General features: G+C 39.2%; 1 long non-coding RNA gene across 1 annotated transcript; it reads left to right on the top strand.

Moving 5' to 3' along the window:
- The first annotated feature begins 2775 nt into the window (after positions 1-2775).
- LOC119471879 lies at positions 2776-11633 on the top strand. Its single transcript, XR_005200980.1, has 3 exons — positions 2776-2786; positions 7598-7600; positions 11372-11633. It is a non-coding gene; the product is annotated as an uncharacterized LOC119471879 (long non-coding RNA).
- The last annotated feature ends 1155 nt before the right edge of the window (positions 11634-12788 follow it).

Genomic DNA, 12788 nt, shown 5'->3' with positions numbered 1-12788 from the left:
TTGTCCCCCAGACCCTAGACCCCTCCGTAATGACTCAGAAATGTCACAGTCTGCCTAGAAGCTATCCATTCTAGCCGCTTTCCTTTTACATTGCTCCAGTTTCAAGTATTCCCCTTGAGGTTTTAGAAATAATGTTTGTTTATCCAGCACTTAGACTCATCAGAGGGAGGGAGGCACTAGAGCATTCACATGGAATTCCTCCCTCACTTGAATATTTGTCAGGAAAAAAAATAGATTCAACTATAAATGTGCAGCAGAGTTGATGCCTTCCCACTGTGAATGTATTTTCAAGTGCACAGACCAAACCACCACAAAGGAGAAATGCAATACCCTTCCAAAAATATACAGTGCTGATGTGATGTTGCATTCCTTTGTTCATTTTCCCAGAGCCAGGTTACAGGGCCATAGGCTCCATTTGAATAGATCTCTTAGTCTAAAACAGAGGTGAAATCAAGCTCACAGCCATGATGTTACTTTTTTTAAAAATACTAAACTTAGATTTGAGAAATCTTTCTTTTCTTTTATCTTTTCTTTTTTGAGACAGGGTCTCACTTTGTCAGGCTGGAGTGCAGTAGGGTAATCTTGGCTCACTACAACCTATATCTCCTAGGCTCAAGTGATCCTCCCACCTCAGCCTCTCAAGTAGCTGGGACCATAGACACTCACTACCACACCCAGTTACTTTTTTGGTATTTTTGGTAGAGACAGGGTTTTATCGTGTTGCCCAGGCTGGTCTTGAACTCCTGAGACACAAGCAATCCACCCAGTTTGGCCTCCCAAAGTGCCGGGATTACACGTGTGAACCACCATACCTGGCCTCTATTTTCATGAATTGTAAATAGCTCTAGTAAGTTCTGAATTAAACATTTAGGAGTTTCCTTAATATTCAATGCATCACAGCTATGTTATATAGAAACGAAGGGCCATGAAATGAGCCTTCAATGTCTGTACTCCTGCTTTTACTGGATATTCAGTAGGCACTTGTATCCATGTTTGGTGAAGGAATGAACGAATGATTTGGCATGCTACCTTGTATATCTCTGCAACGATCTCAGATTTAGGAAAATGATCTTAACAACCATGGAATAAAGATCAACGCCTCATTAACCTTGCCTTTATAAAAATGGAGATAGCACAAAGCATACCTTGACTGTGAAGTTTCTCTTTCTCCTCTGGCTAACTTTGCCCAGAGACAAAAATTTAGTCTCTTTTTTTTCTAAGCAAGTCCAGAAAGTCTTGAAACACACGTCAGGGTTGTATTTGTAGTCCTCTTCGGTTTCTTGTTATTTCTTGTAATTATAGATAACATGTTTTAAAATCTCTGGGTTTTGGTTTGCTTCTTCCTGGATGGATAAGGCAATATCATGAGTAAATGTTGAAAGAGGTGGCTAATGCAAAGAACTGGTGGCAGCTGTTTCTCTGACATTCATAGAACTTTGACATTCAAAATGGTATCCATGTAGAGCTGCACAAAGGGAGAGTCAAATTGCTGGGTGCAACCATTGTTCTTGTTTGTGGATGGAGATTTATAATTATACCCTTGTCTGCTCAGAGCACATGCCATAGGGAGAAGCAACATAAACACAGGCAGCATGGCAGGCAAGCCAGTACAACAATAAGGTTATAAATTGTACAAAGCGATTTCACCATTCATGAAATAAGCCTTATTTGCAAATATGAGATGAAATGGGGACCTTTTATCTTGATGTTTTAGTTTGTTTTCCAAAATTATATTCACAAAGAGCTAGACTGGCTTACTTAAGTATCTTTGATGTTTTCACTCTGGCCTGTGGCAAAATTCTAGTGGACACAGTTCTAAGTATTCTCTTCTTCATATATTCTCTCTCTATCTCTCTGTTTCTCCCTCCCTCCCTCTCTCTCTCTCCTCTCTCTCTCTCTCTTTCACACACACACACACACACACACACACACACACACACCCACCCACCCCCTTCTCACAATTAAGTTGTAAGGCATTACCACTTTATATAACAATATAGTCAAAATTGAGACATCATAGCCCCATTACATTTATGTTTTGGAGGTCTGCCCCAAAGTTAGTAGCAAACTATAGGAAATAGACCAAATTATTGAATGGAGCAGTGATTGGATTAGGAATTATGCATAATTACTATTTTCTATTTTTAATATTTTATCCCAATATTCAACAACATAAATATACTGTTTTGAGAATAAGAAAAATAAACTCGTATCTGTTTATTTTTCTGTCTGTCTATTAATCAGTCTGGTCTTACTAGATTGGCACAAACAGCCAATGCTTATGGCGAAAAAGCTCATAGTCCTTAGGGGTTATGACGGGTGACAGGTCACTCTCAAAGTCTGTGGGGTTCTTCTCTAAAGTAGAGGACTCAGTATGGGTGTCTGCCGCAGACTCCGAATCGGGATTAGATGGATCGCCTTCACACACTTCCTGCAGAATTTGAAAAAGACAGAAAGATTATTCGTACCTCAAAGTTAGAGGAGAGCAAAGAAAAGGTCAAAGGGAGACAGGTACTTACGCTGACACATCAGGTACTTTACTCATGTTGTGCTTTTTAATACCTGTGAGGAAGGAATTCATTTATTATGTATTTTTATTTTTTTTATTTTTTATTTATTTATTTTTTTTTTGAGACGGAGTTTCGCTCTTGTTACCCAGGCTGGAGTGCAATGGCGCGATCTCGGCTCACCGCAACCTCCGCCTCCCGGGTTCAGGCAATTCTCCTGCCTCAGCCTCCTGAGTAGCTGGGATTACAGGCGCGCGCCACCATGCCCAGCTAATTTTTGTATTTTTAGTAGAGACGGGGTTTCACCATGTTGACCAGGATGGTCTCGATCTCTTGACCTTGTGATCCACCCGCCTCGGCCTCCCAAAGTGCTGGGATTACAGGCTTGAGCCACCGCGCCCGGCTATTATGTATTTTTAAATTTCAGTTTTTATTTTTGATAGAGAGGGTACACGTGCAGGTTTGTTACATGGGTTTTTTGTGTGATGCCGAGGTTTGGGGTGTGGATCTCATCACTCAGGTAGTGAGTACAGTACTCATAAGGTAGTTTTTCAACCCATGCCCCTTATTCCAGATAGTTCAGAGTGTCTGTTGTTTCCATGTTTATGTCCATGTATCCTCAGTGATTAGCTCCCATTTATAAGTGAGAACATGTGGTATTTGGTTTTCTGTTGCTGTGTTAATTTGCTTAGGATTATGGCCTCCAGCGGCATCCATATTGCTGCCAAAAACATGATTTTGTTCTTTTTTATGGCTGTGTAATATTCCATGGTGTATATATAACACATTATCTTTATCCAGCCCACCGTTGATGGGCACCTAAGTTGATTCCATGCCTTTGCTATTGTGAATGGCACAGTGATGAACATGCAAGGGCATGTGCCTTTTTCGTAAAATGATTCATTTTCCTTTGGGTATGTACCCAACAATGGGATTGCCGAGTTGAATAGTCCCTCTGCTTTAAGTTCTTTAAGAAATCAAGGAAGAAATTTATTATCTGTGTTTTAAAAGTGACAAATGTACATGTGGGCCAATTTTTTTTTTTGAGTCAAGGTATCATTCTGCCACCCAGGCTGGAGTGCAATGGCATGATCATGGATCACTGCAGCTTTGAATTCCTGGGTTCATGCAATCCTCCTGCCTCAGCCTCCTAAGTAGCTGGGACTACAGTCAGGAGCCACCATGCCCGGCTTCACTGTTAAACTAGAAAAATTTGCTTGGTAAATAATGAATGCTCAAGAAATATTTATGGAATAAATTATTTTAGTAATACAGATTTATATGGCTTTGCATATCTTACATATCAGCATATTTATACAAAAAGTGTTCATAAATGCACATTCATGTGCAAACACGTGAACAATAGAGACATAGCCCCTCTGGGACTTGCTGGATATAGCAGGATTTTTTTTTCTATCTCTAATATTACAGTGGAGTTTAATTCAAATCATGTCATATCCCAGCTGTGATGTTGCATTGGGTCCAGTTCAAGTGCCAAAAGCTCAGCCGAGAGGAAGCCAAAACAATCACATCCCGAACGGTTAGAGTATTTTCTACCCATCATCACTGTATGACACACTGTCTCGGGGACCTTCTAGAGCCTGGGGAATGCTCCGCTCCACCAGAGACTTGACTCGGCACAGAGCCTGCCATGTCGTCAAGCCTCAGCAAGAGTTACATAATAAGTACTCTCTATCTAGGGATAATCATTTCCCACTCATATTTTATAACAGCGAAGGCTTCCTTTCCACCCAATATTATGCCATAACTGTGTGCACAGAATGATATACTGGATTCCTAATTCATCATCGGATAACTTTAAGCTAAGCTCCATAGATGTTTCCCAGGCCCTTGACTTGGAGGTAAGCACTGGTTTCACAGTTGGCTTCCTTATGAGCTTGGGATGTTTGATTCATATGACTTCAGAGTACAGAAGAGGTGAAGTAATGGTTACAGATCGAGAAAACTTACTCTTCTTTTACAAACCTAAGATATTAGTTCATTTTCCATGGGTAAAAGTAGTCATCTACATGTAATCAACATATTTAATGAAGAGATACCTACTTTAAGGAGGCTTCTGAAATTGTGTTTTATTTAGCAAATTGTACTTGACTCCCGTGACAATGCAAGTAGGCAATCAAAGTTCAGATATTCAAATTCAGAACTTGATTTCTTTCCTTCAGGAAATAATGCACCACCTTTAACCAGCAGCAGAGAAGGCTGTAGTTCACAAGGCAGCACAGTGACTGTGCATGGGGGGAAGAGAGCCAAAAACCACGCTGCAGTGCAGCCCCACCTCATTTACTTGGGTGCCTCAGACAAATCACCTAACATTTTTAGGCATTGGTTCCTTAATTTGTAGTTCAATGGGTTGAAATACAGGTCCTTTAGGTCTCTTAGCTCTTAAAACATTATAGACTTAAATCTGTTTACCTCATATCAGTAGAAAGCCTAAAGATGACAGAAATCAGAAAATATCTCCAGATAACTCAGTGATCTTGGTATGTGCCATTCAGACTGCTGATGGTCAAATATACTTCCATCAACAGTAGGAGCAGTAATTGGGCAATATTAAAGATAAGCACTAAAAAGCTAGAATTGGGGCACAGTGTTCACTTTCAAATAAACCTATTTTATGCCTCTTTTTGCAAGCTTGACATTTGCTGACTGTTGTTTCCTTTTTAGATGAAGATTACTATTGTATGATGTAGTCATATTCTAGTTGGCAAACTTCACTAGAAAATTTAGAAGCCTCCATAAAATTCTTTTTGTTTTTCTGCTACAATTTCATTAAAATTCATTTGGGAAACTATATTACCTCAATAATAGAATTGTATCTTATGTGTTGGAACTGTCTCCATGACAACAATAACAGGTGCAAGTCCTGGTATATGCATACGTTCATTTAAAAGGTGACTGCAGTTATCCCTATAAAGGCAAATTTTACTGCAAATAACATCCAAGCACCTACATTGTTACTTTTAGGGGAAAATGGCTTCTATATGTAATGGTATACATTACTTTCCTCCAGATGAAAAAAAAATGTATAAAAATAAATTTGCAGAATACTTAATCTATATACTAGAAACTCATATGTAACTTTATAATAGACTATAAATGCAGATTTAAGGAATATAGAGGACTGACTGCATAGCTCTAGCTTGGGGAATATTGCCAGTAAGAAACAGAAGACAAAGTTGGACAGTAATGGAAAGTTATTAGTACTGCTTCCACAAAGGCCATTCACTGTGAGAATGTAGGTCTAATTCCCTTCCCTATCCTCCCCTAATCCCTAATCTCTTTGTGTAAATAGACGCCATTCGAAAGGCATACCACTCTGTATAAACCTTGTTATCCTTTGAAAAAAAAAAACTAAAGTTAAAAAAAAATAGTAACTTGTACCATATTCACATGCTCCATCTCTCTTAATACAAAAAAATACAGTCTGTCTGTAATCAGAACATCTATGTGCCAATCGAAAGATGACACACCCACCTGTGTGCCTCTGATTTCTTCTGCCTTCCATTACATTCCTACAACCTAGGTACCCAGAGTTAGGAGTTCAAAAGAAGGCAGAGCACAAATGTCTTTTTGAAATGTTCAGGGTCTCCTAAGGTTTTCCATTTCCAAAGCCAGTGCTGATGTGATGTCACATTCCTTTGTTCATTTTCCCAGAGCCAGGTTACAGGGCCATAAGCTCCATTTGAATAGATTTCTTAGTCTAAAACAGAGGCAAAATCAACCAGTCTTAACTAGATCCTGAGCCTGTGTACTTTGACCTTCAATAACCCTACTACCTCTCCCAGGCCTTGCTGGCGTTTTTGAACTGGACCCATTGCCTGCTAAAATCTTCCTTGCCTGCTTTATCTTAGAACACAGTCTCATGCTATTAGATTGTCATCTCAGAAACCTTCTCTTACTCCTATTTGCTCTTACACTGCTGGTTCCCAGTCTAGTGCCTCCTTTATTATAAGTATTCCAGGCCAGTCCAGGCACACCCAAGCTTGGTTCCAGTGGCCCTAACCTAGGCTAGATTCATTCAAATGAGAATGGTGAAAAAATAAAATAGGCTCCCAAAGTAAGTTGCTTACATAGGTGAAGATAAAGGAGAAACACCTACTATTGATGTAGGTATTGCTACTTCTTAATGAAAAATACACACCGGACAGCAGCTTAACCTGAGGGGTTTGTCTTCCAAGTTAGATTTATGTGAAAGAGATGAGAGAATATAATTGTCCAAAGCTCAAGGGAAGAGATCAGTGTAAGGAGGTCTGCAGAGAAATTAATTGTAAGACGAAGGTAAGAACACTCGATTCATGACAGATGGAAAACCCATTTGATGTGAGTTCTGGAAGACAAGAATGAATATTTTAACCTAGACTTAAAGAAAATAAAAAAGAGAGGGTGAAAAGAGGGCAACTAGATGTAGCCATTTTGAGAGAAATGGGCAGCCACCCTCCAAAGTATTACCTATAGAAATTAAATGGGAAGATTTGAAATTCTGAGCAACCCAAATGACCTGTAGATGTGGATCAGGTATCTCCCCAAACAATTAGATGTGAATGCCAAAAGTACCGTGCACATTTTCCATGTCTGACGTATGTGCATACGTATATTACACTCTTCAGAATTCAACTCCATTTTAGTTCTCTGCTTGTCATGGCTCCTATTTCAGCTCAGAAAATAACTATGCCAAGAACCAGCACCTCTCGTGCAAGTGGCATTTCTCAGTCTTCTGGAAACTGAGCATTCCTTATCTTATGCCTTAAGACAAAGCAGGCCAGGACGATTTTAGAAGCATTGAGTACCGTTCAGAGAATCAAGCAAGGCCTAGGAGAGGTGGCAGGTCACTAAAGACTGGGCTTCATTTCCAACATACTGCTCGGTTTGATGATAAAGTCTAGACACTTGACTATTTGTGTCAAGCTTGTTTCCAACCACACCCACTTTTTCTGCCTTCCACATAGATGGCAGCAGCTATCTCCATGTGGAAAACTCCCTCCCATATGAGGCAAGTTTTCAACAAATGGCAAAGTGGCTCTTTCCAATGCAGAATGAACAGAGCCATCATAGTAATCTGTTTATGAAAGTATGTTTAGTTTTGGTTCTTGTAAGCTGTAAGAAAATATGGTATAGAGCAGAACTTGATTTGCTTACATTTCACATTAAATTTTATATAAATATCTATGTATGTTCATTAATTCTAAATGATAGTCAATAGTCAGTTATAGTTTTAAAGAAAAACTGAACAATCATATAGTAACATTTTTTATTCTCTGAACTATTTATAATGTGCATGCGCCTACCACGTATATCCTTTGTAGTGGTTAAGTACGAGTTGATCTAGAAAGTCATAATTGTCTCATTTGTTGAATGAAGATTTTGGAACAAGTGAAGGCAAGTGTTTATTTTATTTTACCTTGTAGATCTAAGCGGCATTTGTCGCTTGAGCTAAGGTGTAATGTGTGGCTGTTACAACGAAAGCCATCCTCTGGGCTGGTTATAAAGAACCACTGATGGGATTAGGATGAGGTAGTAAAGGTCACAGCATTCTAGGAAGTGTTAAAGGCATGAAAAAACTGATAACAGCAAGAAGCTTATGTGTTGCAGGGTTTCTCTGGAGCCAAGGATTTCTATAAACAAAAGTAGGGGAAGAAAAGACACCTAGCAAAACTAGAATCTTTAGACAAACCTATAATGTTTCTGGACTAGCGGGACCTTCCTATGATCCAGTACTCTTCTTACCATAGAACGGCTTGCCTTTCAGCCTGGAGTGTAAGAAAGAGCTCCAAAGTGGGGATCTAGAGATGGATTGTAGCCGTAGCTCTGATGCCAACTCTGTAACTTGTAAACAATCAGTTCTTCTTTCTGGACTTCAGTTTCAAATTTGAATAAGAGTTTTGGATTAGTGGATCTCTAAGGTCTTTTACAGAAGAACAACAACAACATAAAATGTATGTGATTCCATCACAGAAAACGTGAACTTAACATAGCTTTTGCTACTGATGTTATAATCGTCAGTAACTAGACTGTCTTAGGTGTACACCCTATATCTTTAACCTATACACTTTTGCCTAATACTTTTTTACATGTGTATAACTGTCCTTTAAAGAACCAAACGCACAATACAAGGAGGCCAAAAGTAATGTATATATAAGATACAGAACACAGATTTTGCCAGGCTAGTTCCAGAAGCATTTCCAGAAAAGTGTAGTTGTTAGGTTATGCTGGGAGGATCACAATGAACCCTTCCAGGAAAGGACATGGAGATGATGCACATTCACAACACTGATGTGGTGTTCTGAAAATATGAAGAGCTATAAGGACTTGTTAGGAGATTTGTCACTGGAGAGTCTTGCAAACAATATCAGCTCTTGATTGACTGAACAAATAAACTTTTGTAGCTGCACAGATAACACAGAAGAGAGTTTCATCCAAGGACAAGTTCTATGGGAAAGAATTAAAGAGATTCTCTAAAAACAGGTTTTTTGAAGTGTTTTCTCTGTTTAATTTATTCCCAAGTTGTGATTGGTATCTGTAATTACGAATATTTATAGGAAAATATATTTCTGCTAAACAGTGGCATTTTCATTTTTCTATTTTTTATCATTACAATTGTGAAAATAGTATTCATGCAACTTAGTAGAGCCATAGACCATTTGGTATCTCTAACTGGTACCTTTTCCACTCAAGTTTTATCCCTTTGTTAAGGAACCAATTCAATTTACCTGTGATCAGCAGCCAGGTAAACAGCTTTTAGGGACATGGTCAAAATGAAAGATAGAAAATCAGTTCAGCTTTATGGTTATGGTTATTAGATTGTGTGTAAAATAATTTGCTAGCATGTGAACATTTTGGCACTGCATGTAACCATTATGAAATTAACCATAATGATGGCTTGAGTATGTGAAAAGGTTATGCTTGATTTTCCTTTCTTCTTATGGTTAATAAAAAGAGGCAATATAGCAGCATATGTTATTTGCAAGAGGAGCTGTAAAGGGAACACCTTCCATATAACCAAAACATTCTGTAAATATCTCTGACAATAACTATAGCTTGATTCCACCCTGCTCTGCCCCTGATTCCTCACCTTGGGTTGGTGATAAACTCTAGTAACTTGACTATTTGTGCATTAAAAGAGGTTGATTTTAAACCTCTTTGAGGCTCACCCACCATTTCTGCATTCAGCATAGATGGCAGCGGATAGCTGCGTGGAAAAGCTCCCTGTCACCCAAACCTTTAATGAGTACTAGAATACAGCAATAATGGAGTTGGCCCACAAGGAAGACCTAGGGGTCTTTTCATTAAATGAAGTTCACTGATGCCAACGCATGACTGCCTATGCCAGGTCCCACAGCAGGGCCTTCGCCACTGTGGGAGTTTGGCTGCAGCCGTTGGCTTCTGCTGTTGAATTCCCCAGCTTTGTTTTGGAGGCAGCTGCAGCTGCCTCCAGTTGGCTTTAATTCCAATGTCATGCCAGTGTAGACAGCAGCATTTCCATAGCCTTTTCTACATCATCGTGTAGTCCTAAACATGAAAACTAAATCTATCTATGATGCTTTAAGTATAACAATTCTCACATAAGCATATTTGATTCTTGTTTGGTGTGTATGTGATCTTTGCATAGGAATACTTAATGTCTACTGCAGGACGGGAAAAATATTATGTATATGATGTCGAGGCTTGGATAACCTTTATCCTGTTATGAAAATATATTGAATCACTGATGTGCATAGTTCTATATTCCATAGCAGTGAACAGGACTTTGTCAACACTTGGACTGATGACAGCCAGTTATCAAGGAAAATTGTTTTTTAATTAAATAATTGCATTAGAAAAAAAGTACATTTAAGCTCACATTATGAATATTCTCATTACATTTCCACTTGTGAGTATTCATTCATCAGCACAATCTGAATTTTATGTATGTAAAACGTGGGTAATAATTGTTTCTAGACTTGAAGCCCTTTGAAGGCAGGGAGCAGCTCATTGTTCTCTGAGTTTCTCCTAAGATACAGGAACAAACAATCTAAACAACACACCCAACTCGTTTTTCATAATATATAGCACTGCCCTGTCATGGTTTAGTGCTTTAGTGCTGGGTGTATGGAATTAGAGACAAAAAGGCATAACCCCTAATTCCAAAGAACTTCATCAAGGAGATTTATTATTAAACTTTTAAGTTTAGGGCTACAAGTGCAGGTTTGTTACCTAGATAAATTATGTCATGGCGGTTGCTGTACAGATTATTTCATCACTTAGGTATTAAACCTAGTATCAATGCTTCTTTCTGAACCTCTCCCTCCTCCCACCCTCCAAAAGACGCCAGTGTGTGTTGTTCCCCTCCCTGCATCTATGTGATCTAATCATTTAGCTCCCACGTGTAAATGAGAACATGTAGTATTTGGTTTTCTGTTCCTATGTTAGTTTGTTAAGGATAATGGCCTTCAGCTCCCCCAATGTCCCTGAAAAATGATGTGGTTATTTGCATATGCTATGACTAGGATATAAAGGAAAACAGAACACTCTGTGAGATCACAGAGTATGGTACTCATTCAAGCTCAAGCTAGAGTGGTGGGAAAGAAAGAGTAGGGAAATACTATAATAGATAGGACCCCTGTTTTCTAGTTGAAAATAATTTTACTATGGAGACTACATTAACCCACAAAACAAAGAGCCATAAAGAAGTACAAACTTATATTAAAGATAAGAGTTTCTTATTATATAAATGGTAGAATGTGCACTCTGAATGAAGACACCCCCCAAACAGGGTTGGTGTGCGCAGCATGGCTGTTTATTCACCTGGGTGTGGGTAGGCTGAGTCCGAAAAGAGAATCAGCGGAGGGATAGGGGTTGGTTTTAAGGTTTGGGGTAGGCAGTGGAAAGTTACAGAAGTTACAGCTTAGGGTGGGCTTTTGCAAGCTGGGAAGGGGTCACAGGGTCGGGAGTCACGAGGTTGACCAAGGTCAGTTACAGGGTCCAATGGCCTTGTCAATTGAGGCCAGAATAAAAAACAACAGAAGAATGTCTCAGGTTAGTTAGGTGCCACAGGGGTTGATCATTCTTCCGCTTTCCAGTTGATTCAGGTTTTCTAATTCCAGAAGGCATTCCAGAGGTATGCGTGTGGGTCACGGAAGCTGCCATGCTGTCCACAGTGTGGTCAGACCTGAAAATAAAGAGTTATAAGATCAGAACTTTTGACACCCAGCCAGAATAATTAAGAAAATCCCATAGAGAAAGAGGGTCTAAAAGTATTACTGCCCATTACCCCACTTAAAACTTGATGGTGAGCCCCATCAAGTAATGCACCTGTTGTTAAAAAATGTCTTTTAGTTGTGATCATTTTTCTAGCTCTGTGTTTTTCAGGAGAGCTATAATGACACAGAACAGTATTAAATTTGTTTTGTCATGTTTTTTTATACCTCCAGGCCATTAAATTAGCAGTGTGACTACACTTACCTTCTATTAATAGATGCTCATTAATGGTACTTCCATTAACTAATATCAGGATTATACTAAAAACTACCAAGTAATCTTTTAGATCATTCAGTAGCAGTTGGATGCCTGCATTTGCTACTCTTATGGACATTCACGTGTGTACACATTAGTCAAAGACACCTCCCCTTTGTCTCAGAAGGAAACAAACTATAAGTCTGTCTAATACCTACACTGTTGGCTCTTCTCTTCTGCCCCTAGAGTGGAAGGGAGCAGGGTAGAAGAATCCAGACCCTTTCCAGAATCCTGAGTGACTGTAGTGGACTCCTTTGTAGAGGAAGGATTTAGAGGCAAGATCTGTAAGATCTATCTATAGAAGCCAGATTTTTCTCAAGTGCCTTGGCATTCTAGACTTTCCCTGTGCCTAAGCAGATGCATGATTCCTACATGCAGTCTATACATTTCCAAACATTCATTATAATTTCTTCTGGATCACAATGCTGACCCAAGAAATCATGGAAGTTTGCAGCACAATGAATATACATGCCATGTAATACACCCAAACCTCCAGCTTCTCTTGAGCCTTGGAGCATTAATTAGAGAAACTGAACAAATTCAGCAAGGCTAAGTTTGGGTGATTACATTGCAAGAATGGAACCAGACCAATTTGCCATCCTTTGCCCTTCCCATTGCCCAGCAGGCTCCCCTGTGCTTGTGAAGTGGCTGTCATAGCAAGGCCTGACTTTGAGAGGGAAAGTGATAAAACCAACTGCTACCTCATGTAATGTAAAACAGGTAAGTTATCCAGACGAATTGGAAGCAAAGCTGGTTTGAGAATTCATCATA

This window comes from Cebus imitator, unplaced genomic scaffold (genome assembly GCF_001604975.1).
Source record: "Cebus imitator isolate Cc_AM_T3 unplaced genomic scaffold, Cebus_imitator-1.0 Scaffold77, whole genome shotgun sequence".
Taxonomy (NCBI): domain Eukaryota; kingdom Metazoa; phylum Chordata; class Mammalia; order Primates; family Cebidae; genus Cebus; species Cebus imitator.
The sequence above is the reverse complement of the archived record's forward strand: the minus strand, read 5'-3'. Positions and strand labels throughout refer to the sequence as shown.